General features: G+C 44.5%; 1 protein-coding gene across 5 annotated transcripts in view; it reads right to left on the bottom strand.

Annotated features, from left to right (window-relative positions):
- Window positions 1–26,379, bottom strand: part of Rreb1 (ras responsive element binding protein 1) — a 135,534-nt gene extending 109,155 nt beyond the window's left edge. Inside the window, exon 1 of one of the 5 annotated variants that reach the window (XM_047557647.1) lies at window positions 26,162–26,379. The gene's annotated coding sequence lies outside the window, so the exon portion shown is untranslated. Of the gene's footprint in view, window positions 1–24,738; window positions 24,876–25,520; window positions 25,846–26,157 lie in introns of those variants that run through there. The other 4 variants (XM_047557645.1, XM_047557643.1, XM_047557644.1 and 1 more) reach the window with 4 other exon arrangements.
- Window positions 26,380–26,839: the final 460 nt, after the last annotated feature.

Below are 26,839 nucleotides of genomic sequence, written 5' to 3'. Positions count from 1 at the left end.
CAAACCTAAAATTTCTCACTGATATGAAATACAAATTTCCAAAGTTTAATGAATTAAGTCAATATACATCTCTATGAAAAGATGCTTTTGGTATATTTTGTTATCTCTGGAAGTATGACAAATTTACCTTTGATTTTACAGATTTTTAAGTTGTTTTTTTTTTTTTAACAGAACTTAAAACTAAAATGTTTGTATTTCATGTTCTCTCATACTTTTTTGAAGGCCCACCAACCTGATGAATAAGACTCTAATAATACTCTAAAGCATTTACCTGAATAGCTATATGTAGGTTATAGCTGAGGAACAATTTCGTGAAAAAATTTCAATGGTTACCATCTAAATACTATTCTTCCCTTAACTTTTTAGTTTTCCATATGTAAACAGTTAACCTCAGTTGAATCAGATTTTTAATTCTAACATCTTACCATTACATTCATTTTAAGTAAATTGAATTCAATATCAGGACTTCCCGATATTGTTCAATTACTGGTACTTTTCTCCCACTGCCACACTATCCCTTTTTCTCCAATAACTTTAGTTAAAATAAAATTTCAACTTACTCATATACACATACAAGAATGTATCCAGAACAGGATGCTCTCAGGTGTTTAAAGCCAACTTTCTCCCCCCTCCCCCCCCTGCTTAAAGAGTAGCAATAGAATCAGTCACCTTGGAAACAAACATCACCCAGTGTTTGCAGAACAAACAATGGTACCTTTTCAGCCAGTACCAGGCAGGCAGGGCAAGGGGCAGCCAAGCAATTCTGGGCCCTACAGCGGTGTTAACATATTGTGTTCATCCAGTGCACCAAAAAGTAGCTCAGTATTAAAAATGAAGTGCTCTTCAATGTGTGAGCCTTTGGCTAGAAACTCATACAAAATGAGGTTTCATTCAAATAAGGCTACCCCATGGTAGAAAAGTCTTTTTATTATTTTTGGAATCGCTTTAGATGCCTCATGAATAAGGTAAGCTACATTCCTGTCATTGAGGATTACCTTCTCCAGAAACTAAGAAGAAGTTGCTTTAAAAAATTTTTTTCATCTAATTACTCCTGCCAAACCATCATGCCATTTTTCTTTTAATATGCCACTATATATTGGTTTTAAAAATGTATATGTTGCTTGGTGCCTTAATCTACTTATGAATTTCTAGTATTGATAAAGAAGTCTGACTGTAACCTAGAGAATTAAATGACAATTTCCAGAACTCATAAAAAAAAAAAAAAAGTGCTAAAGATATATATATATATATTTATTTATTTATAATGGGCCTTGGATATAGCATTAACTACTTTTTTGACCTTGGATAACAGCAATGATTAAACTTTCTTTTACTGAAGACTAAAAAAACTAATCAATATTGAGTGGTTCAAGGTTTGGGGAGATTTTGATTGTTACTGTTTTTAAAAATCTCAAATGGGTAGTTAATTTAAAAAATATGCACGGGTTCCTCAGATCCTTCAGAATGAAATTTTTAAATGTCCAACGAAAGTAACAGTTTCCTCCCTAGTTTGGGTGTGTGCCGAAGTTTTCCTTCCCACCAATTAAGAAAGAAGGCTGGGCCCAACTGAATTATTTGGACAGGAGTTTGATGTCAGTTAAATACCACAATAACTGGCATTTTCTATCACCTTCAGACTCAGGCACAAATGCCTAATTAACATGGACCAACATGCAGCTTAAACTGGAAAAGTGCCTGTCCTTTTTCTCCGACCCCCCCCACCATCGAGATTTAGGTCTTTTAACATCCTTGAGTTAAAAGTGCATAAAGGGTGTCTAATGCCATCTGACTGAGGTGTAAAAGTCTAATTAACTAATGCTTTTTTGCAGCGACAGTAAATCAGTTAACATTATTAATCTTCCTGTCTGAGCATAAGAGAGTGAGGAGAGCTATTGAAACGGATCTAAGCAGTTACACTAGGTACCCTTGAAAATGAAAAGGAATTCTGCAAGTGATGACTGATGATACTGGAAACTACAGAGAAATGCTTAAAAATCCAGCCCCTGGGCCTTGCACCAGGCAACTACTCTGAATGCTGAGGTTACAACTCTAGAGGAGAGAGAGGAAGAGGAGGAGTCAGTCCAGGGTGTAGAGACTCTCATCTCCCATTCTTTCCTTCCAGCACTGCAGGCAAGAGAGCACAAACTGCAGCTTTCCGTGCCCTCATTTAATATCGCACCTTTCCAAGTCAGTTTTTAGTACCCCAAACAGAAATTACTACCTGGAGTAGTTTGAACAAATGACTCCAACAGCTGGACCAGTTAAGCTAGTTTCAATTCATCAGTAAAACAACTATCTTAGCATTTGGCATCTTAGTTTTGCTTATATATCCGGGACCTCAAAACATACATGCATATTATATTCACATTAGTAAATTTATCAGATACACTCCCTGAACGCCACAATCTGAGAAAATGCCAACAGCCAGTTTCTGAACCACGGCTTGGTCTGTACAGAGACAATGGCAGTTAACAGCCTTTGGCCCCTCCAGCCCTCCATTCAGGACTTCAACTCCCTATCCCTGCCCCAGGACACACTGCACCCCAGGGGGCAGGGTGGAGGCATCAGCAGGAGCAGGACACTCTCTCCTCCCTCCCTGCTCCTGCCAGTTCCTCCCAGACCCTGGAACATGGCTGTCCACCTCCTGACAGTGGCTAAATGTGACGAGTCAGCTCTGGGCTTTGGGGAAGGAACTCCCAGTGCTGAGCCACTCCTGGCCCTAGATTCAGGGTGATGACCCCAAGCACAGCAGCTTCCTCCCTCTTCTGGAAGAACATCTCAAAGGGGCAGAGGAGCTGAGAAAGGAAGTGAAAGGAGGAGCCAGGTGCCCTGAGGCTTTATCTTTTTCCCCTCATTATTTCTATCAGGTTTCTGTTTCACTGTCCCCTCATGAAGAGGATGTGAACTGAAGCAGACTTTTTAAATAAAATTCTAATGACAACACGTTTGATTAAGGACAGGCTTTTAAAAGTCACCTAGTAATACAGAACCCTTGAAAGCATTATGTTAAGAATTCAGTCCATTTTTAATAGATATTTATGTACTGTTCATGGATTTAAATGTGTTTAAGGCTGTTATTCATGATTTTGTGCACTACTGCCCCTAATAATCACCTTTTCTCCTGTTCAAGAAGGTACCTGGGCATGAATTTCAAGCAGCTAAGTACAAAGGTGAGGAGGTACTGGTCCCATTGTACAGATGGCCAGAGTCTTTAACAGAGACACCTGTCACCTCTCTCACCAGGTCCACTTCATTAAAGTAATTCTTCCTGCCTATGTCGTACTACTTGCAAAATATGCAATCAAAATGATCTTTTAAAAAGTGGTAGGGGCTTCCCAAGCTCTGTTCTTTCCTGAGCTCAGCTGATATATACTTTACTGTCTATCCTTGCTTTGCTAAGATACTGCTGATGATTCCCTAGAGCAACTTGAAAAAGCTATAAAACCTTCAAATAAAGGCAAATTAAATGTTTTGGGAAAATATACAGACAGTACCTAAACATGTAGACAAAATACCTGCTCCTAGTGAAGACTCAAAAAAAGGTAGAACTTTGGGATGCTTTCCCCGCAGACAACAGAGATATTAATGATGAGTCAGCTGCCTCCCCCACCAGCATCCTCCGGAGCTAAGCAGGGCAATGATGCTGTTGTAAGAAACCAAGAATGCAGAAAGAAGAAGCATGGCTGGTAGGTAACTGTAACTCTTTGTCCAGCACCTGGTTTTAACAAGAGGAACAGACAACCACAGGAGAATGAAGATAAGGTTTCTGAGAAAGGTCTCACTGGGTTAGATGGTCTTTAAGTTGCTACCCTGCCTTAAAGTAACTTTCAAGATGTCTAGAAATTCTCTAGATTTATGTGGAAGGTCAATAACTTCTATCCTCAGAATGGTTTTTCCATTTGCTGGTACTAATTAAAAAGAAAGGAATTACTGCCTAGGGGCATCATTATGTTACCTCCCAAGAATATGATACGAGAAATATATCTGCTCATTTTAGAGGTGGAAAAACCAAGGCACAAAGTACATCATTTTATTAACTGTATTCAAGGTGCAGCCCTCTCTAACAGGTCACAGTGGATAATTAAAAGGGCCAAGGGGCATATGTGTAGGGGCATGTTGAAATGTTTTTGACAATCTGGTTGATTCAATTCACTTCTCCAATTCTTTCTTCTGAAACAGATGAGGTGGCGCTGGGGCTGCGCTGGGAACTGTTCCATATACGAGCAGCTGGGAACGAAATGCCTCTTCCTAACATGTGGCATACAGTGGCCTTCAGCTCCTATGCCTCTAGTCATTCCTGGAGTTAGTGAATTCCACTTGTAGCCCAGCCCATAACTGATCTGATCCTTATTTTCCTAACATGAGACCTTCCTTATTCACAGGTAGGACCTGTCTTCCTCTAGGGCAGAGCCCTCCAGGGAGTTATTTCAAGGCATTCACGAGCATCTACAAACCAAGTAAATTTACACATTTATGGACTATTATCTTGCAAGTGTATGAGGATGCTGCTATAGTTAGTAAAAGATAAATTCCACTAAAATGTTATTATTTTATGATTGTTATAGCTTCCCAACAGATCCTACACATAATCAAAATTATATTTGGTCTAGACTTTAACGTTAAAAGAGACTCATATTTGGAGAGATTGGGAATAACTGCTCTAGGATATCCAAATAGCGTGACGTTGATTATAGCAAAAGATATCATAAAAATCACAACCAGAAGTAAGGAATATGTCGTGTCATTTGGAATGTCCACAACACAGTGCCTTATGTAAAATGAAAAACATTTTCCTCAAGAGAGTTTGACCCTTTATTTATTTGTTTATCTTTGCAGTGCTGGAGTTCAAACCCAGGTCCTCACTATATCCCCAGTCCCAAGAGTGATCCTTTAGAAGGACTTTTTTAACTGCTTTATTTATTGCTTTGCTGAGGATTGAACCCAGGGTCTCCTTCATGCCAGGCAAGTTGTCTACCACTGAGCTAATCCCCACTCCCATTATTCATTGTTGAATCTCATCTGTACCATAAAAGATCATATGCTATCCAAAATATAAGCACATTTTGTCAGTTCAGTGTTTTGTTCTTTAAAGTAAATCAATTAGTAGGATGGGTGTTACAATTCAGTAATCCCAGCAACTTGGGAGACTGAGGCAGGAGGACAAATTAGAAGCTAGCCTCAGCAATTCAGCAAGACACTGTCTTAAAATAAAAAATAAGAAGGTATAGGGATAAAGCTAAGTGGCAAAATGTCCCTGGGTTTAATTCCCGGCACCTCAATAAATAAATAAATTGCTAATTAACTCTAGAGTCATAATTTATAATAAAAAATTTAATCCTAGATTAGTTTCACTTAACCTAGGAAAATCTTTTCTCCCACCTCTCAATGAGTGCCCAGGGGATGTCAAATAATTAAAACATTAGCCTGAACCCCCCCCAATTGTGCCAAATCAAAATGTGATTTTCATGTCAAAGAATATTTGAGTACATCAGAAAAGACTTGTCATGTTCACATTAAATTTTGAAAAAACAAAAATTTAAAAACGTGTCTAAAATTTTTTTTTAATTATTCATACCAGATAGAAGAAGATACACAGTAAAGTATCAACCAGTCCTCTGAGACCTGTGGGAGTACATAATTCTACTTTTTTTCCTTTTAGTTCGTTTAGATTTTTCCTCAGTGAATGTGTCATATGTGCAACAAAGTTATAAAATATCTAATGGGGACAAAAGTTTTAATCCTGAGGACTATTTCCTTGGTAACCTCTGAGTAATGGGATGACATTCATTCTGATTTTCTTCATATGCCTTCTTATTATGTACAGCGAATACGGACATTCTATAATGGGAACATTTACACAATAGTGATTTTGATTTGTAGGCTTGAGGCAGATTATGATATAATCCGTTCACTAACATCCTAACAGGAATAACCATGGCCCTACCACACAAGTGGACAGAAAAGCCCACTGAGGGCACGACCTCAGGTTCCTGGCTTGGCAGGATGCAGACATCTAGGAGAATCCAACACTCAAGACCACCACTCCACACCCAGCTCTGCCGTCCCACCTACACAGGCCTCAACCTCCTCTCCTGTAAATTAAGGGGGGGGTAAGGAGAATCAATGAACCAGGGACCCTGAGGCCTTTTCCAGCACCATATTCTGGGATTGTAAACAAAGATGCAAATATAGCTTAATCAAATCTTACCAGTCCTAAACAGTGGCCAAGGGTAGATCTGAAATGATTTTTACCAATATGACTATTTGTATTGCCTAAGAGTAAACAAAGACAGGAACATTAAATTATTTAAATATGCTTTTAAGTTTCCATGGTTAGAAAATTTCCACCTTTACTAATCTACGGAGCAACTCTGCCCTAAATGAAGGCACATGCTGATGAATGGCTCTAAACGTGACAAATACAAAGCTTCTTACTGAATATTTACGCCATGCAGACCCTGAGTGTTCATGTTTTACATCATGCTGTGCAATTCCATAACATAAATCTGATTGCTTCCAGTTTACATGTATAAAAAGATCTATTTAGAAAAAAGACCTGTGGGGTGATGGGCAAGTTGTTTTCAACCATGGTGTGTGCCTGCTGGGTCACCCAACTGTTCCACCTCAGCCAGGTAAAAGGACCCCCGGCTCATTTATCCCCTCAGTGATGACTGACTGAGGACCCAGCATGTACCAGGCACTGTGGTAGGTGCTATGGATGCAGTGGTGAATATAAATGTTGAAAAAGAACAAAAAGCCTGCCTAGAGCTTATGGTCTAGTACAAAAACAAGAAAACAGATTTTCCTACATTTTAGGCAAAAAAAAAAAAAAAGTGCTTAATACTTAGTCGGTGCTAGCTAATCATTAGCTGCTTTCTCCTGACTCCCTTTAAAAATGGGAAAAGGAAGAGAAAACACAACCAACAAAAGCCATCAGCTTTGTCAGCCTCAAAGAAAAATTTCTGTGTAATAAACATATGCAGAAGAACAGAAATTAAGAGTACATGTATTGGGGAACCTTGGCCTGGGTTTGAATTTAGACTCACTAGCTGAAGTGACCTTGGGCTAGTAAAGTACACTATCTAAGTCCCAGTTTTCTCATCTGTAATATGGAAATAACAGTGACATCATAAGGTAGATGCAAAGATAAAATGAGGTGAAGTACAGAAAGTGGGGGTTAGGATGTCTCCTACACCTTCAGAGTACGTGGAATGGTTATAATGTACAATCGCCCCAAAGCCTATCTTCCACAGCTGCAAAATGAGGAAAATCACACTAACTTGACAGGGTTGTAGTGAGTGCTGCAGAGAAAATGCCCAGAAAGTGTTCCACGTGACTGCTGTATGATGGCGCTTCCAGACTTCATAAAAATGACTAGAGAATGGGGAGCAGGCAGGAACGGCATCCTTCACCAGTGGCCCCCCATGCCCAGAGCTCGTAAGTCTTCCCTGGGAAGAGCACTGTGTTCCTAGTACCAGGAGCCAGGCAGTTTCCCCACAGAACGGGATCAGAGGCAGGTGGTTGTGAAATGACAAATGCAACCGAATCTGAGTCACCAGGGATGACGTCCAGAGCATGTGGATTATGTGGGCCCTGGCTCTGGTTGCCTCTCTTTTAGGCACTTCCAGCTTTACCAGAGGGCTGAAGAGAGCAAAGGAGCAATGGAAAGGGATTTACTACTACTTTGCAGGTTTTTAGAGGAAGGAGTGTTGGCTGTAGAGGATCAAAATGATTTGGGGGGAATTATCAGTAAAAGTCATACATCCACACTTGCTCTTGTCCCAGTTAGGTCAGGTGAAGGGACCCTTCTCTACTTGTGGACAGAGGCAGAAACACCAACAGTCAAAATTTCATTGTGACTCTACAACTGGGCCAGGGAAGGAAAATCAGGAGATGAACGCAAGTGCTGCTGCTACAATATGTGGGACCACAGGCAAGTCCAGTGCTTTGGGCCTGGCGTCCCAAGGGCCAGCAGCTCTCCTCAACACCACAATCTAAGGACAGGGGTGTGCAGGGGAGTTTTCAGTCCTACCTTCAGGAAGGCCCTCCGCCAATACTGCAAACACGATACATCATTCAAGTGAATGAGCACCCAAAAGGAGTCTCCCAGACCACAGGGAGATGAACCCAACTCTTACTAGTAGGGGGCCAAACTGGAACTTAGGCATCCTGCTGCCTGGTCACACCTTTCCTACAACAGGACACTATCTCTCTCGAACGAAGGTGGCTCACCTGGAGCTGCAGCTATGAAGTCAAATATTAAGCCAGAGGATGTGATTCAGCTTTTCAACAAGTTTGTGGCTGTAAAGAAATAAAGCTTCCTTGTGTGCACATCAGTGCAGTGGCTTCAGGTAATTCAGACATCCTGAGCACTGCCACTCGGTTCATCCTGTACCAGCTGCCGTGGGATGTACTCTGCCTCAGGCCAAGGGCAGGGAGCGAGGGGGCCACTGTGGCCATCAAAGCACAGATGCCCAAACCACGCTCTTCCTTTAGAGGATGTCGCCAAGGTCTCCGCAAGCCAACCTGTCGCTTCTCTGCTCAGTAACAAAGGACTTCCTACCACTTACAGAAAGAAAGATTGACTTCTGCCCTACTCCACCCCGGCCCCACGTAACTCTCCAACCCTATCATCTTCTAGTACATCATCTTCAACACCACATTACTCCAACCTGCCCTCTCCGGTTGGGCCTTCAGCCCCTGCTTGTGCTTTTCCTGGAAGCACAGACCTAGTCCCGTGAGTTTCCGTGAGCCCTGGCCTTCCCACGGGAACTTGGCACAGGGTCCATGTGGGCTGCAAATTCCTTTCACAACGTAAACTCCCCAAAGGCAAGAACCACCATGTTCCACGTGCCTAAACCAAGTGTCCTGGATACGGCAGTTGCTCAATTAAAGATATTTCAAACTGAAGTTGGAGGCAATCAAATATCAAGGGATGCTCAAATCTAAACAAAATGAAAAGAATCAGAACAAATGAGTTGAATCAAGGGGTGGGAATTTTCCAGGTACCAAGATGGAGGGAAATTATCTACAACAAAAAGAACAATCCTTGGGCTGGGGGTGTAGCTTAGTGGTAGAGCACTTGCCTAGGCCCTGGGTTTGATCCCCAACACAATCCAAAAAAAAAAAAAAAAAAAAAAAAAGTTTCTTCAGATGGTGGAAATGGGCCACAAGGCTTCCTGGTCAACTTCAAGTGTATGATCTCAGAAATATTAAACATCTCACAGCCTCACTTCCTTATCTTTAAAAAGGGGAGAAATATAGCTAAGCCTCTGTCTGGTGGTTGTAACCATTACACACGGGCATAAATGGCGTTTTCCTCCCCGCAACCAGCAGATAACCAGGCAGGTCACGTGTGCAAAAGGAACCCAATGAGCAGCACTTCCAAATGCTTCCCCATCCCAAAGCCTGGTCCCCAAAGCCTCTCTTCAGTTTACCAGCACCTCATTTTCTCCTGCACTATTCTAGCTCCAATGAGAAAATAGGTTTAAAAAAATAAGCAGGAAAAAAATTAAAGATCATCAGGAATATGTAAGAATCATGAAAAATAGCAATCCATTTTAGGTGATGAAAATGATTGAAGTTTGTGTTCTGTCCAACCCACCAAATTTACAGGGGGCCCACTTACATTTTTCATAACCCTCTAAGCTGGCTCCTTCAGTCTATGAGATGTATAAAGTCAGGCCCATAAAAAAATTAATATTTCCTCCCCAGAGGACAGAGGGCCCTGAAAACCTCGGCGTAAAAGGAAATATTGTCTCTAAAATAATTACTAAGCCACTAATCATCTTTGGGGCCTGGTATCTGACTTCCTTCACATCCACCCCAATTTTTTAAGCCTTGGGCACATGCTCTCACCTTTACCTGTACCTAGGGAGGTGGATTCAAACAGAATATGGGAGCTTCTCCCGGGCAGGGTTGTTACCTGGGTGAGGCCGCTTTATGCTGGTGAGCAGGTTGTTGGCAACTGCTGTAAGACAGTCCCATCTTATGAATAGATTCTGTTTTCACCAGAAGCTTCCAGCCACCAAAGTTTTCTCCCATTAGATTATCAAGATTGCAAATTAGCTAGCTATCTGCTTGCTCCCACTCCTAGCCTGTATTCGCTCCAGCAGAGATTACAATGAATAAATCACCCTCATTTGATTCCCAGGGTCTGCCCACTAATATTTGAGGGAAAAGAAATGAGTTTCCTCTAAAGATTTCTGCTCTCTGACAAGCTGAAATAATTGCCAATTAGTAAAATACAATTAAAGAAGTTTAAACATTGTCTGATTGAATTCTATTTGGTGCAAATAAACATTCCTACCACCTTTCAATTATTCTCCCCGCCCTGCCCCCCACCTCGCCCCCAGGCTGGCAAGTACTCCACCACTGAGCTGAGCTACACCCCCCAGCCCTTCAATGATCATTTAACACTGCTTCAGAAGGCAGCTCACAAGCCTAGGGTTGGAAAATCTCTTGAAATCAAAAAAGGGAAGAAATGATTCCAGTAAAAAGGGCACCAAATTTCAAGTTTGTGCTGCACTTTGCCAAATGTGCTGTCTCCCAATCCTTAATTTTCCCTAATGGGTTATCAGTGCTCTCTCTCAAACACAGGGTTGCTCACATCATGGCTCTGCTTCACAACAGTCTATGCAATGGAGCTCCAGCCAATTTTTCCAGGGTCAACACCTTTCATATCCCAACTTGATGCAGCATCCCCAAACCCTACCCTCCAGTCATACTCTCTGTCCTAGCCTGTCCCCAAAGAAGTTCCTATTTTCATACTCCAGGTCCTATACTTAAACTGTTCTTTTTGCCTAGGAGAGTGTTTTGTTTTCCCTTTCCCACATCCTTCTCCATGTGGCACTCTTCAAAATGGAGGCCATTACTTCCTCTGTCCCCAGCCACCTCCCACTCTATGTGTCTTGCTGGCTGTGAGGCATCCGTGAGTTTTGAGGCAGGGACCATGTTTTATTCATCCTCGTGTCTCCGGAGCTATGAACCTGGGGGTTGGTGTCAAGGGCTGGTGACCAAAGGTTCACTGATGGGATCTTCCACATTTGAAAAAGCAAGAGCACAGAATTGCCTAATCCCAATTGCTTCTCACTATTCTGCTGAAATTATCAAACTGCCCTGAGCAAAATCACAATGATAGCAATAGTAGTAAATAGAGAACATAGGTCAGTTATGATTGAGCTGGTAGCTCACAAGGCTCAAATTCTGTTTTGTTACTAGTTTCAAAACAATCCTCATTCACAGACCCACCAGCAACAGGGAACAGACCTTCAAGTGTTTGTCACAATTCAGGATCTGCCAGTTCTTTAACTGGCTGAGACTTCCCCATAAGTAGAACAGGGCATACTGCTGACCCCAACCTCCAACACCCTACGAGAGATGGGACATCCTCCTTTCACCATCCTCCATCCCACGTGGCTCCTCCCGCTTAAAAAACAAAAAACAAAACAAAAAAAAAAAAACAAAGAAACAACACCCCCTAGAGATAATCTCATTTGAATCCACACAAATTTTTAAGATTAGGTTAGTAATTAAATTGATTCACTTGCTGTTCCTACTTCACTCAGACCATAGATCACTGAGTCTCTGATAATCACCAATTCCAGGGTAAAATTTCCAGTTTATACATTAAAGAAAACGACAATAACTTATTACAACATAAAACAACAACAAACCTGTTTTTCAAGGCACTGGTCCTGCAGAAATCCAAAGCCAAAATAAATTCCCCACTTATACAGCATGCAGTTTCCAGACTTTACAGAAGTGGCCAACGTGCCACTACTTTAAAACAAGGTTCTGGCACTTTCAGTGAGGTTAAAAGGGGGAGTCCACAATCGAGAGGAAGCTCCCTCCCCCAAGACACCACCAACACACAGAGGAACAACCTACTCTTCTTTCATTTCCGGGGCATCTCCTGCCACATGAAAGAATACCTCCATTCCACATGTGAAACTTTCCAAAGGGAACCTGGTGAAAACTCACTGCTAAGCAGGATTTATCTGTGGCGTCACCCTGCTCCTCCACCAGGTATCTCCCACTGTGCAGGCACTTGACGTTTTGCTTTAGTGTCTCCCTGATCTCCCTTCTAGGGGCACTCAAGACCTGGTCAGCCGGTTTGTGTACTAACACCACCTCTACATGCTGCTCACTCCAGGAAACACAGATCTCCCTTCTTGACCCTGATGGGGTCTAACTCACTGTGTCCAATACCAGACAGAATCAGCAATGGTTCATGGGTGAACTATGACTGGCTATTTCCAGAAACCAGAGACCCTCGTTCTTGCCATCTCTTCCCCTGATGAGCATCACAGGGAGGGTTCTGTGTGAAGAAAGTTCTCAGGGAATATTTATTTGGTGAGTAGATCATGTCATCACAGAAGGGAATTTAGCAGCATTTAGACACGCAGGCTCTGGAGTCCGACTTCACTGTTTGAACCCTGCTAGCCAACTATATCTCTGGGTCTCAAATTCCTCATCTGAATCAAGGAACAACTAATTGTACCCACATTATTGGGTCAAAGAGTTGTTGTGAAGCATGAATGAAACAGTGCATGTATATATAGAATTTAGGATGATGGTAACTATCATGGGCTTAATAAATGTTAGATTTCATTACTACTGCTCCTACTACTACCATGCTGAAAGTATTTCCACCCAAAAGTCTAAGAACCAAAAACAGGGTGCAAATTAAAGTTCAATCTAACTTTAGATTGAAGACTTGGCAGAGTGGAGTCATGGAGTAAGGGATGTAAAGTGCATAGAGACGGTCTTGCTCAGTGATGTTTTACCAAGTCGTCTATGATGCACACTCTGTTTGCTGGACTTATTTAAGTGTACTCTAGGCAGATTCATTTGTAGTATGAATAACCACCGTAGTTTCTGCTGTTTAAGAATGGATTTGTGTATTCAGCTTTCCGCAGAGAAACAAGAAGTCACAATAGCTTCCTAGAGACAAGTTGTCCAGTTGCCCGTCTAAAATTCCATACGCAGTGAAGATAAAAATCAAGTAAGTCACAGCCTCTAAAGACAATAATTTGATGAGCAGAAATGAACTACCTCCCCCACACGATACTCCCCTCCCTTTGGAGAGCACCTCAGAACAAACACATGATCACATACCATCTCCTCATCAGGGCAGCACGGAGTGACAGACACACAAAGCAAGCTGCAGAACACACGTGCCACTGTTATTTACAAACAGCAAAGCCAAGAGCTGCTTAAAAAAAGAAATAAGGGCTAAGGTGTAGCTCAGTGGTACAGCACTTGCCTAGCATGTGCCAGGCCCTGGGTTCAATCCCAGCACCCCAAAAACAGCAACAAAAAGAAACAGCAAAACTGAAAAGAGGGGTGCCACCCCCCTCTCAGTACTTCCTGCCACAACAGGACCAAACACACAGTTATAACTCATTCTAAGGCGTAGCATCCACTTTCCCAAGGAAAAAATCATTTTTACAGCATATATCCCAGTCACATTCTTAGTGGGAGAACAATGGCTTTGGGTTCACAAAGATGGGACGTATCACAGACACCCTTGGTCATATCACATGGCCTGGCCTAGTTGATACTGCCTAGCTGATACTTCTCTGAAGAAAGCTCACTAAAACGCCAAAGCATTTATTTCTTTATCAACTTATATCATGAATCTCCTCAGGAGCTTTACTCTCCAAAAGAAGCAGCTACAGATAGGCTATCTAAAAGACAGTTTTATATACATTTGTCACCAAAACGTGGTTACTGAATGGGTAACTGATACCGATTTTGGATATCTGTAAGACAATCATCTAGTAAGTAACATCCATAACAAACTTACTAGATGTTCAAATCCACACTTCTGCTTAGATCACAGTGAGATGACCCCTGAATTGTTAGTGCAGTACCCTAAAATTAAATTCTTCAAAATTTAAATTCCAAAATTTAAGCCACTTAACAAGTTCTTCCCAGCATCTTCTCATCAAGCTATTTCAATTTTAAAAGCAAGCAGGGACAAGGTCTCTGTCCTGCCCCTACTCCCAACCCCACTTAGTTCATTTGATCAAATATAGGACCAGAAAAAAAAAAAAAAAGTGAGGTCAGTTCTGATGGGCTGTATGATCCCAGATGATGCAGAAACATCCATGCTCCCAAGCACGGGATGGAAAATCATTTTCTCCCCAATGTGGGCACTGGACCAGCATTATGGGGCCTAACGGGATGTTCAGGTTACGAGTGTCAGGATTGATACAACAAAAGAGAAAAGTTTTGGGATCTGCTGGGGCTTGTACCCGAGCTTTTGATGAATCGTGTGGATGACGTCAGAGAAAAGCGATATACAAACCCAGGATCTCTGATAAGACTTTCTTGACAGACCATCTTAAAGAAGGGGACCCCAACTCATACACAAGGGGATGACTGTGCAGCCAGTGAGGCAGACACCCTCATCTCTGGGAAGCAGAAACCCTAACTAAGAGATGGCCACTGCTGAACAGCTCCGGCGCTGATGGAAATCTCGCAGGGACAGACCGCATACTGCTACCCTTCCTAGCAAAAAGCACAGGCAGCTGCTCTCCAGCTTCTATTTTATAACCACTGAGTGGAAAATACATCTCTGTTTCCAAAAGATTCTTTCTGCTATGAAAAGAAAAGTTAACTCTGAACCCCCAGGACTGCCTGGGAGTAGGTATCAAGTCTATCACCACCAGGTGTTCAAATACCAGATAGACAATCACTATTGGGACAAGTTCTACTCCTCACGGAAAGAGTTAAATCTGAGCCTTTGGCTGAGATCTAAGAGGGACCCCAACACACAGGTTTTTTTTACCGTTTTTTTTTTTTTTCTTTCTTTTTTTTCTGAATGAACTTTGTTTTCACACAGATTACTGGTAAAGCAAAATACTGATGTAACTCTAAGACATTAAGAGTGTCAGGTGACCACTAAGGTCCTTTATGTCGTTCTGGTTAAGAAATAAGTTGGAAAACCAGGTCAAGAAGCAATGTGATACTAAGTATGGGACCTGAGCAACTGCAAGAGTCCTAGCTTGGTTCTCTTCCTGTGAGCACAGGTCAAACACATAAAGCATCACTGAAATGAACAAATGTGGGTCTGGGAGTGTGGCTCAGTGGTAGGGTGCTTTCCCGACATGTGAGAGGTCCAGGGTTTGACCCCCCAACCACAAAAAAATAAATAAACAAAAACTTAAATGCTTTGAAGGTTCAGGTATACATTTTATCTGAAACCATTCAAAAGCTCAGGCCATCTGCAAGTCTTTCCTTTTTTCTTTAGCATCAGGAAATAATAACAATAGTAATAATAATTGTTATTATTATTATTATTTAGTGCTAAGGATAGAACCCAGGGACACTTACCACTGAACTACATCCCCAGCCCTTTTTCTTTTGAGGCAGGGTCTCACTAAATTGCCCAGGCTGGCCTTGAACTTGTGATCCTCCTGCCTTGGCCTGCCAAATTGTTGGGATTGTAGGCATGTGCCACCACGCCTGGCAGCATCAGGAAATTAAAAGGAAAGAAAGAAAAGGTAGGGAGAAGGAAGAAGGAAGCCATTCATTTTGCTCCCAGAGACAAGAATATAACTTCTGTTTCTCACTACTATTTTTTTTTTTTCTCACTACTATTTAAGTACCTTTCATGTTTCATCCATGCCAGGTACATACTTTTTAATCAAATACAACATAATACAAGCACGAAAAATGCTTTTAAAAAACTGAAAACATAAGCATGAAACTCAAGGGAACAAACCTCATTCAAAACTTTGCTTTTTTCTGCCTTGTAATCTCAGAGAGTTACAAAAGCCAGAGACCTGGAAGTCATCTCCTTCTTCCTGCATCCTGCCCCACCCAATCACCAAGTCCTTCCTCCTCTTAAATCTCTATCAAACCCACCTAAGTTCCCCACTGCTGCTGCCGCCATACTTCAGGCCACCAATGGTTTGCAAAACCCAGCCTTCTGACTGATCTTCACGTAAACAGAAGGTGAAGCAGCTGCTTCCTTTAAGCCTGGTCTATTCTCCACTGTGGGTAGGAGAGATCTTTAAAAAGGCAAATCTCCGGTTGGGATCAGAGCTCAGTGGTAGAGCGCTTGCCTAGCATGCATGAGGCCCTGGATTCGATTCTCAGTATCACATACAAATAAATCAAATAAAGGTCCATTGATGACTAAAAAAAAAAAAATTAAAAATGCAAATCTCATCATGCCACTTCTTGGCCTAAAAGCTTTCACGGTTTCCCAGAGTTCTTAAGAACTCCAAGCACCATGCTCTTCTTGCCCCTACCTACCTCACCATGCGTGTGATTTGTTCTTTTCTTCCTCCAAACACAATGTGCTTCTCTCACTTCCCTGGACTCATCCCCTCTTCCAACCTTGGGGACTTTGGACAAGATGTTCTCTGAAGTACTCTTTCCTTCCTCTCATCATCCTTCAGGCATTGGCTCAAATGTCACTTCAACAGGATGCCTTCCTTGAGCTGCTACCCAGAATCCTCGGCTGCAAAGTTTTCCTTTCCCTGCCTCCCAGCACTTTCCACTGGGATGCCTTCCTCTACCTGCTTCCCAGCATCCTCTACTCCTGACACAAGGAGAAGCCAAACTTCACTTCCTAAGTTCTTGTCATATTAACTTTTAGCACTTAGCACACACACAAGTGACCTGTTGTTCAACATGTCTCTTTATATGCAATGTATCCTCTATGAGGCTAGCAACTGTCCCTCCTTCCCTTACTAGTAAGTAGCCTTAATGCTTATTTTCATAATTTAATACAAATCAAAGGGGTTGGAGGGCTAGCTCAGTGGTAGAACACTTGCCTATCATGCATAAAACACTGGTTTCATCCCCAGCACCACAAAAATATAAATACAAATCAAATTCTCAGATGTATAAATTAAACCTCCTCTAAATTATACTTCATTTCAAACTTGAAGTAGAATGCTTTAACCAAATACACAGAGATTTAACTAACCAAGTCATGGGAAACCTGTTCAGGATGAACAGTTTTATAAAACTACCCAGCAAAACCACAATTCAAAGTCCTACTGTCGAAGAGAAAATGACTTTAAAAAAAAAATCAATTTTCTACATAAGAGAGGAAAATAAAAAACCTCTTAGAAATAAGATTAAGTTAAAATATCATATCTGAATGCATCTGCCAGAACTAAGCCTAAACTCTAACCAGCAGGTAAGTACTTAGTAAAGAATATTTAAGATAGTAGTGGGGGGGTAGTACTGGACCTCACACATTTTAGGTAGTAGTAGTAATGTATATTTAGTCAAGTGGGATTTCATCCTGTATAAAGAATACCACACATTTCTACTATGCAGGTTTTTTTTTTTTTTTTTTTTTAATTCTTGTTTGAGCATTCACATTGCTCACATAATGTTTTGAAACATCCACCTCATTCTCCTGGCATCTTCCCTATTTCTGAAAATAAATGTACCACTTTTAAAAGAAAGTTAAAAAAGGGTTTTGAGATGATTTTGTGTATTCAGAGACAGGTTTTACAACAAAATCTCAGTATAAAGGAAGTTCTAAAATCTATAAATGATTCTCTTTATAATACGATCTACAATCAACTTTCATCAAGTATGTATATTGCATGCACATACACATATAAAGGAAGATTTATACCCTGTAGGTTTTTGGTTTGGTATTTTGTTTTAAATCCAAAAAGTAATGGGGGGGGGGGGAGAGAAGTTAAATTATCCACACACCAACACTCCTATTAACTCATACCACTAATGAAACAAAACTCTAACTAAGCAGAGAAAATGGGCCCACACATTGGAGTTCTGAAATGATTCTGGTCTTTGATCTGCGTGCCCATCCCTCCTATTTAATGTAAACTTCAAACCAAGAGCCTTGAAAAGTGATTATAATTAGTAACGGCCCCAGTGTGACAGCTTTTAGTGCAATCAGGCATTAACAAAGTTTTTTCTCCTCCTTTAAATTAAGCTGAGCAACTTTTATTTTAGGATTTCTGAAATTCAAGTCTTTCCCACCAGTGTGCACCAAATCTTTGCATGATGGGTGTGCTGAAAACATTTCTTTACATCCATTTCCTTCGCTGAGTTTACAGTGCTATTTAGGCCTCGGCTTCCAAATTACATGTGGCTCTTCTCCAAAAGCTCTCGTTTGTGTATTAGAAATCAACACACAGGACTGAGCGGGCACCAACCATGCAGTCGGTGGGCTAGGTTCGAGGTCTGGATGGAAGAATGTTCTGCTCTGACCGTCGGGGAAACATGCTGGAGATGAACTGCTGCAGAGAGGCCTGGCAGACGGGGAGAAAAGTGATTCTGGAGGAGGACGGAATACTCCCCAGAAGAGGCGGTATGGGAGTTTTGAAAGAAGGGTAAAAAAGTTCTTTGCAAGGGAAGGGGACCAGGACACAGGAGAATGAATAATAAAAGCAGAAAGAAATTATTCAGAGTGGCAGTGGTGGAGAGGAGAGGGTGGCAAGGGCTGGGACTAGACATTGGGCTTGGAAGCAGCCAAGGAAGATCCTGTGTGACAAGGAAGGAGCTTGGGTTTCTTTCTGTAGACAACAGGGAGCCAAGAGATGTTTTTAAGTCGGCAAACAACATAGGCAGTTCTAGTTTTTGAGGACGAGGACTCTGGCAGAAGAGTGCAGGATGAACTAACTGCAGGCAGAGGAACCGGTGGCAGGAAATTAACTCAGGAGGCATTTGCCACACCAAGAGGGTTTCCACGGAATGCTGGGCTGAGCTGAGACAGTCAAGGACGGAGGTTCCTTGGCCTAGAGGACTGGGTGGACCCTGCGGTGCTTAAGATCACTTTTCAGAAGGGAGGGAGCTGACTTTCACTTTTACAAGTACCTGCAGGGTGAGGTACCTGAAAGTTCCAGCTTGGGAGAAGTTGTAAATGGAGACAGAGTTGGGAGTTGCCGGTATAAGGTGGGAAGAGAGGGCAGAAAAGCACCAGAACACACAAAGTGACACAGTTGACCTATGGCACTGAGCACTCCCGCCCCCCCCCCCCCCCCCCGCACAGTTAGTGCACTGGTGCAAGAGGTAGAGAGAGCTGTCAGCGAGAGCTACCCATGTCTGTAAGGTAAGTGGGAGTCCAGGCTTTTGGGGGGCAACAGTACCCAATGCAGGCGGCTTCCTTTTCTGGAATTCCATCCCCCTTTTCTACCACTGCTTCCTACCTATGTGAGAGGCCAGGAGGGGTGAAGGAGAGACCAAGGCAAGAAGATAAAAATAATCACTGTCTCCTTCCCTTCAACCCCCTCATTCCCTCACCATCCCTTCCAACCATGGCATAACTGTCCACCACGCTCTTAAGAGGAGACCACTGAACAGAAGACCCTGCTCACATGCCCTATCCAAAAGGGCAGATAGTTATGTAACTTTGCAAAAACTTGAGGAAACAAACTAAGGGAGACCATGAGTGTAAAGACATCAAGCAAGTAGGGGCTAGTTCAAACACTTAAAAAAGTATACTCCACATAACTTAAAACTCAAGGGAGAACTGGCAGATGACAGCACAGGAGCAAGTTTCCTTAATGACCCAAGGAGTGACTCGGAAAACTGAACCACCTAACAGAACAGCTTCCTGGTGCCAGTGAATCTGGTTTGTTTTAGAAGCAGATGAGTTCTAGAATTTTTATTTACTAACAGGGTTTTCAAACATTGTTTTCCCCATCCCCACAGTTCTCTGTGAAACCTTGAACTTGCCAACCAAGGTACCTTACAGGCATGTAATAAGATCTTACTTGCTTTATGGAATGTCAGACCTGGAAATAAAATGCATGCAATACAGGGAAAACACCAAGTCTACTTGTGCTCTACCACAGAGCTATATCCTGAGCCTGACACTGTACTTTTAAAGCAGAATTTCTAACCTTGGAGGACATCTGGGGCTTAATAATCTATTGGGGGTGGGGGAATGTATTCTGTGCTTCATAAGAGGCGGAGCAGCATCTCTGGTCTCACCTGATCGGGACACTCCATCGGGACACTCCAAAATGTCTCCAGACATTGCTAAATGCCCCCTAGGGAAGAGCCACCAAGTTAACAACCACTTCTTTAAACAGTGAGTTCTAAGTCTGCCACTGGCTTTTCCTTAAAACCCATCCCTAAGTGAATCTTGTTAAGAAGAATTTACTAGTTCTGTTTGCTCCCCACCCTGGAGGCAAAAAGAAAGTACTACATTTCCCCCATTTGAACACAAACTCCTGGGCAAATTCTGCCTAAGGTAAGGGAGTTGTGTAAAATTCTAGAAAGGAAGTCCAGAGTGGATACCCACAAGGCTTCCTGAGCTCAAAATACACCATTTTCTTCCATATATAGATTTTGACTTTCTGGAACATTAATTTTATCTTTCCAGCAATCCTGTAAAGTAGAAAAGCTACTGAATGGGCCGGAATGTAGCTCAATGGTTGAGCACTTAACTAGAATGCACCAGGCCCTGGGTTCCATTCCTGTACAGTGTGGGAGGCCAGGGGAGTAGAAAAGAGAAAAGCTACTGAAGTAAAGTGTATAATCACATTCATCAACAGCATGCTGCCAAAAGCCTACACCTTCAAATGCAACCAGAGCTGATTTCAAAAAGGTCTTATTTTAAAACAACACACACAGAAACAGAGAGCATACATATAATGCTAAGTCCTCTGATACCAAGCTGATTTTAAAGAGCAGCTGTTTGTTGTACAGTTAGGCTGGACTCAGGAGTTCTAGGTCCGGCTTGATTTCTTACCAGCCCATGGGTAGACCAAGGCATAGCAGTAAAATTAAGCTTCTCTGAGCTCAAACTCAGAATTTTTGCTAGTGGCCTTCACAAAAGCAAGTTGAAACTAACTCTGTTCAAGAAGGTACACCAAAAAGTAATTCAACCAGTAAACTCAAAATGTTTTTATAACAATCCTACTCTACAGTCTCGGAAGGGGGGGTATGTGGAATACCAAGCAAGCTCAGGGGAAAAACAAATAGAGCATTTAAAAGCTTTATCTAATTACCCCCACTGAGACTTTTTCTCTTCCGTCTGGCTGTCTGACAAAGCCAGTGGGGGTTTTCATTCTCCTCCTCCACCCTGTGAGTTCCACCCGCCCTCCAGGAGTCTTCCAGCCTCAGGTGAATCCCTGCAGGAGCAGCCAGTCCCCAGTCCTGGGACTTTACAGAGGTTTTCAAATTCTCTTGGCATTACTGGCTTGAATCACACAGAGCAAACAAGTCTCCACCCTCTCCCACTGCTTTGTCTGAGCAACTATTCACAGGCAGCCACCTTTACTGATGGACAGACGACGACATGCCCTGCAGTCCCATCAAAAGCAAGATGCACCAGTCACTGGAAGGACAGCACCCCTGTCCCCCCTCCTTTCCATCTCTGCCCCACCCGCTGCTGCCAAGGAGCAGAGTGCAATCTCCAGCCACGCTCGGCTGCCCTTCAGGCCACGTTGGACACCCAGGGAACAGAACGAGAGAAACTGGGGAAGCTGAGCTGATGACTCTGCCCAAGAGGGCTGCTAACTAGGAAGAGCTCCTCCCCACCTTCTTCATTCTTCCACCTCACTGTAAAGAAAACACCAGCAGACAGCTTTCCTTTCCGTAGTCTGCCTTCCATGTGGGAGTGAGGGAAATTAAAAGTAAGCGATGCATTTCAGAAAGCACATCATGTGCCTCCCTCTGGGTTTCAGATTGTACACCTTTTACCTCTGATTCATGAGGCTCCCCCAGGGTGTGGCAGACACAATCTGACCCCTGCCTTTTGAAGAAGGCCTGACTATTCCTACCCCCAAATCACTTTCTAAGTGGAGAGAGGGAGACAGAGAGAGAGAGAGAGAGAGAGAGAGAGAGAGAGAGAGAGAGAGAGACAGAGACAGAGAGAGATAGAGAGAGGGAGGGAGAGAGAAAAGAAATAGAGATCTTATTTACCAATTTCCTAATTATATTTGGATGTAAAAAAAAAAAAAAAAAAACATGACTCAACAATGCCCGTTCAACAGGTCAGATGTACACAAATGACCTTGCGGTAGGGAAACTTCTACCTCCAGACTGGACTGCCATTCAATCAAGGTGATGGTTACCAACCGTGGCTTCAGCTTTTATCTCAATGCAAAACTTCAAGATCCTTAAAACATACTTATGGTAGAAATGTAATGCAAACCACAATTATTTTTGTTTTCTAATATTCATTCAGTCTCTCTGAAGAGATTCTGAATCTAATACAATAGTTTTTAAAAGGTATGTATGAACTGAGCTGAATACACTGAACTAGAGAGGTGGGGACATATGGAGGCCTAATCTAAGAATGGTAATCTCAGGGAAGGGGGAAAGAAAGCTATTGTCCCCTTTTCAGGTAAGACTATATTGCATCGTTTCTATTGATACTATGCTGCTTTTCTTTTGACTGTATATCTGTTTAATGAAGAAAACGGGTAAGGGATCACTTTATGGATCACTTTTTGGATTATGTAGACTTTACTAAACGAAAGTTCTTATTAACATTTGAAAAAGGTGAAGCTGCATACATACATCCTTGGGAATGCTTAACCTGAACACATTTGGTAATCTGAAGTCATCTCAGACAAGCTGCCATTTGACACCAGGGGTTAGGTCAGAGAATACTGAACTTCAATTAAACACACAAAAGAAAGATTTAAATATGACAACAAAAACAAAACCAACATCAACCGTCTACCTTCCTGAATCCAAGGACCTGGAGAGTTCAGATATTAGTTAAATCTAGTAAATAATGTAAAACAGGGACGGACTCCCTTTCAAAAATGCTATGGTTAATTTTAGCATCCTTCTGTTTAGCTGCTTAGCAACCCTTATCCTATGACCTTCTAAGCACCACCTACTTTTCAGAAGGATAATGAATAGAAACATCAAAAGGATTCACTTCTGACTGCATCTAGAGAGCATGTTTAACCAATTTTTATAGAAGTCAAGTTTATATTAATTATGCCCTAAAAGGGTAGAATTTTTCAACTTCATTAAACAGGAAATTTTCTTAGCTGAAGTTGATGAATGATATTAGCAAGTGAGCATACAGATAGCAAGCAAAGACCTCTAAACTGACCCAGGAAGTGAACCCCCACAATGGTTCAAAAATGAGGAGTCCCCTATCAGTAGCTAGGTATTGCATGCCTTACAGCAGGTAACCAATAAACAGCTGTTGATCAGATGCAGGATGAATAAAGTTAGGCTGTATTTTCCTCCTTCAACATTCTGTACCTGTGTTGGACGAAGTAAGACTTTAGGAGTCTACCTGAAGAAATCTAAAATAAAAGACCCTTCCCGGTAACCGATACCCCCCCCCCCAAATATCCTTCAATCAAAAGGTCACTTGTTGGATGGTGTATATGCTTAGGAATGGATGTTCCACCTGTACCAGCTGAGTCAGAGGTATGCTCATCACATAACAAACACTAGTCTGCCATGAGGCTGGACAGTCTGAATTTCTGATGAGAAATAAAATGGTATGTAGGAAAACACAGAAAATGATATTCCATATACCAGCAAGCATCAGCAGCATTTCTTAAGATTATCACATATCCAGTAAATCCTTTTTAAAAAAAAACACAGCATCCTAAAAGCCAACCAGTCAGCAGTACTTTTAAGAATGATAGGACAGTGCAAGTTCATTAACCTAAAATGGAGAAAGAGAAATAAAGAGCTCCTCTCTCCCTTTCTTCTGTAAAAAGGGGAAAGGCATTTTTTTCACACATTTAAAACTTGATAAAAGTCACTGAAATGTTTAATTCATCAGTGTAACCAAAGCTCAAAACACATCAAAGCAGAACCCATCAAGGGGGTACCCAGAAGTCTCCCTACAAAGGGCAGAAGTAAAACAACAACAAAAACAAAACAAAACTAATGATTCACTTTACATATATTATTTAGAGTATTTCAAATTCATTCCTTCAAAAGTTCTGTGGATTCTTGAAGGAAGCACAGAATTTTTAAAGAGGTTTTAGCAAAGCCTCTAACTCAAACTTCCGGGTTAAATTATGTCTTGGAAACCATACCTGCCTACTCCGAAGAGCACCAAATCTAGAGGATGCTTTTCCCGGGTGTGAAACAACAAAAACACATTCTTTTCTTTGCCGCTCTCACTTCCCCACCTTTCACTTCAATTAACTTTTTTCAGAACACACTTGTGCACAAGCACACACATTAGCTGGTGAAAAAATGATCTAAAGATACGGGAATGCACATCAGCAAGACAGAAATACCTCGCCACTTCCAGCATCCCTACCCAACAGGCACTTTCTTTCCCTTGGCTTTTTGAGAACTAAGCTTAAATCTAGCCTGTAAAGAAGGAGGGTGAATTGTTCTACTGATGAAAATCCTTAGGCAGGTTTTTCAGCATACCAAAAAGTTACATTTTTATTCACCCCTTTATTTCTCTCCTCCACCAACACTACTTAGCATCCCCACCAAAAAACAAGAAAAAACTCTCCAAAGTGCCCCTAATGGGTGCTGCTGCTGGCTCTGAAGCCGTGTAGAATTTCGTAATGGAATGTGAACTGCTCGTCCGGATCTGGGCTCACGTTCTATCTCCTAACCAGTAAGGAGCAAGGGAGGGCAAATCTGCTGAGCAAGGAGAAATACTTTCCTCCTCTTTTATAACCCATCACGGATGCACCGCGAACCAGGGACGCTAGCTGCACGCGGCGCCTGTCAAGCGGCCCCGGAGCCAGCCCGGCCCGAGACCCGTGGGGTCCCCGCACCCCGAGACCCCCGCCCCGCCAGGACCCGGGCTCGGCCGCCGCACCCGACACTCACGCGCGGCGGGGGAGCGGGTCACATCCTCGAAGCGACCCTGGCAGGGTCCAGAAAACACGCCGCTTCCCAGGGAGGGGGCCGGCGACGGGAAGGACCTCCCCTGCTCCTTAGCAACCATTAAGGTCGCAGTTTCCTAAGAGACCGCGAGCGGGGAGGGGGCGCGGGGAACTGGGCTCGGGCGCGGGGGGGCGGGAGGACCAGGCCCCTGTCCCCGCACCCGCCCCGCCCGCCCCGGCCTCCCCCGCCCCCCGCCAGGCGCTGCGGGCTGGGATGGGAGGAGGAAGCGAAGCCCCAGAACTTGCGAAAAATTGGTCCAGCCGGCGGCGGACAAAAGTTTCCGAGCGCGCTCCACAGCTGGGCGGCGGAGCGGGGCCGGGCGGCGGGCCCCGCCTCGGATGCTCCCGGCCTCCTTCCTGTGCTCGTGACGGCGCCGGGCCCCGAGCCCCCCCCACCCCGCGATGCAGGCTCGCTCCTCACCGAGGGCTCCCACGAAAACATGTACCCCGCCAACGGAAGGACAAGGGAACAATACGCGCCCGCACGGCCCCGGTCCCCTCCTTCCCCGGTCCCCCGGGGCGGTGGTCTGCGTGACCCCCACCACGAGCGAGAACCCGCGAGGACACGGGGTTGCCCGCGGCCCCCTCCCGGCCGGCGCCGTCCGCCCGGGAGGATCAAAGTCCGCGGAGCAGGGCGCGGCGGATGCTCCCACCGAGCGGCCCCGAGCTAGCACCCCGGCGCCAAGCACCCCAGGCGGGCACCCCCAAGCGGGCACCCCCGGATACCTTGCGGCGGCGGCGGGTGGGCAGGCGCCGTCATCTCCGCGCTTCCCGGCCCGAGAGGGACTCGAAAGTATGTAGGAGAAAAGTTTCCCCTCCCACATGGGGGGGAGGATGTCGGGGGAGAGAGGGCGGAAGATGGAGAGCTGCGCTGGGAAGATGTTTCTGGCCGGCGGTGCGTGCACCATCCGAGTCCCCGCGGTGCTGGTTAAAAATAAACTAGGCGGCGCGGGTCGGGCCGGATTCCTGCGCTCGGACGGCTAATATGGATGCGCATCAGGTCCTGCTGGCGGGGCGCTGCGGCGGCTCGCGCTGGGAGCTGGTTGGCAGAGACGGCCGCTCGGGAAGGGGAAAGGAGCGGAGGAAGGGGAGGAGGGGAGGAGGAGGAGGAGCGGCCGGGCTCGCCGCCGGAGGGGAGAGGGCTGCCCGGCTCATCCCGCCGGCCCCCCCGCCCCAAGCGCGTGCTGCGCGGCGTGGGGTGCGCGGGTCCTCGGCCCCGGGAGACGCCGAGATTCAAAAGTACAACGCACTCTGCAGACTTCACCCTCCCATCCCCAAAAAGTTCTTTAAAAGGTCGCTCCGGCGGTGCCCCGGACATCTCGCTGCCACCCAAGGACCGCGAGCCGGAACCCGGGACGCGTACTTACGGCCCGGCAGGGCGCTTGGCTCCCAGGCATGATGCGGTGGGGACCGGTGGGCTTCGGGGAGAGGACGAAGAGAGATGCAAACTTGTTCCGGAAAAGGAATCAAAATGGCGTTTCTGGATGTGCAAAGTTCATCAACTCCGCAGTCACTTCCCCTCCTCCTCTTCTCCCTCGGGGAGGGAGGTGGGCGAGGAGCTGGCGACCCCAGCGCCCCAGCCGTCGTCCCGGCCCCCGCCTCGGCCCCCCGCCCCGCTTCCTCGCCCGCACGCTCGGAGACTCGCTCTCCCCCTCTCACCCTGATAAGTAGACACATCACGTGTTGCTCCTGCGAGTCTCCTGGGGACGTGTTACTGAGCGGCCGCGGCGGCGGCGGCCCGGGCGGGGGGTGGGGGGAGGACCGCGGTACCCGCCTGTCCCTACCGCCGCCCCCGCCCCGATTTTAGCGGGGTGACCGCATTTGCCATCCCGGGATGGATGGAGGTGGAGTCCCCACCCCACCCCCACCGCAGCCCCAGGTTTGCCCCACGCCCTCCGGAGGCGCCCGGGGCCAGGGGAGGGCCCGCCGCCCAAGGGGAAGGGTCTCGGCCGCCGCTGCTGAGCGCTAGCCCACTCCGCCCGGCGCTCACCCGCGGCCACCTTCTCCGGCCACCGCGCCCCCTCCCCTCCAGCCTTCACTGCCGG

Source organism: Sciurus carolinensis, chromosome 7 (assembly GCF_902686445.1).
Source record: "Sciurus carolinensis chromosome 7, mSciCar1.2, whole genome shotgun sequence".
Taxonomy (NCBI): domain Eukaryota; kingdom Metazoa; phylum Chordata; class Mammalia; order Rodentia; family Sciuridae; genus Sciurus; species Sciurus carolinensis.
Note: the sequence above shows the minus strand (reverse complement) of the source record. Positions and strands in the feature narration are given on the sequence as shown.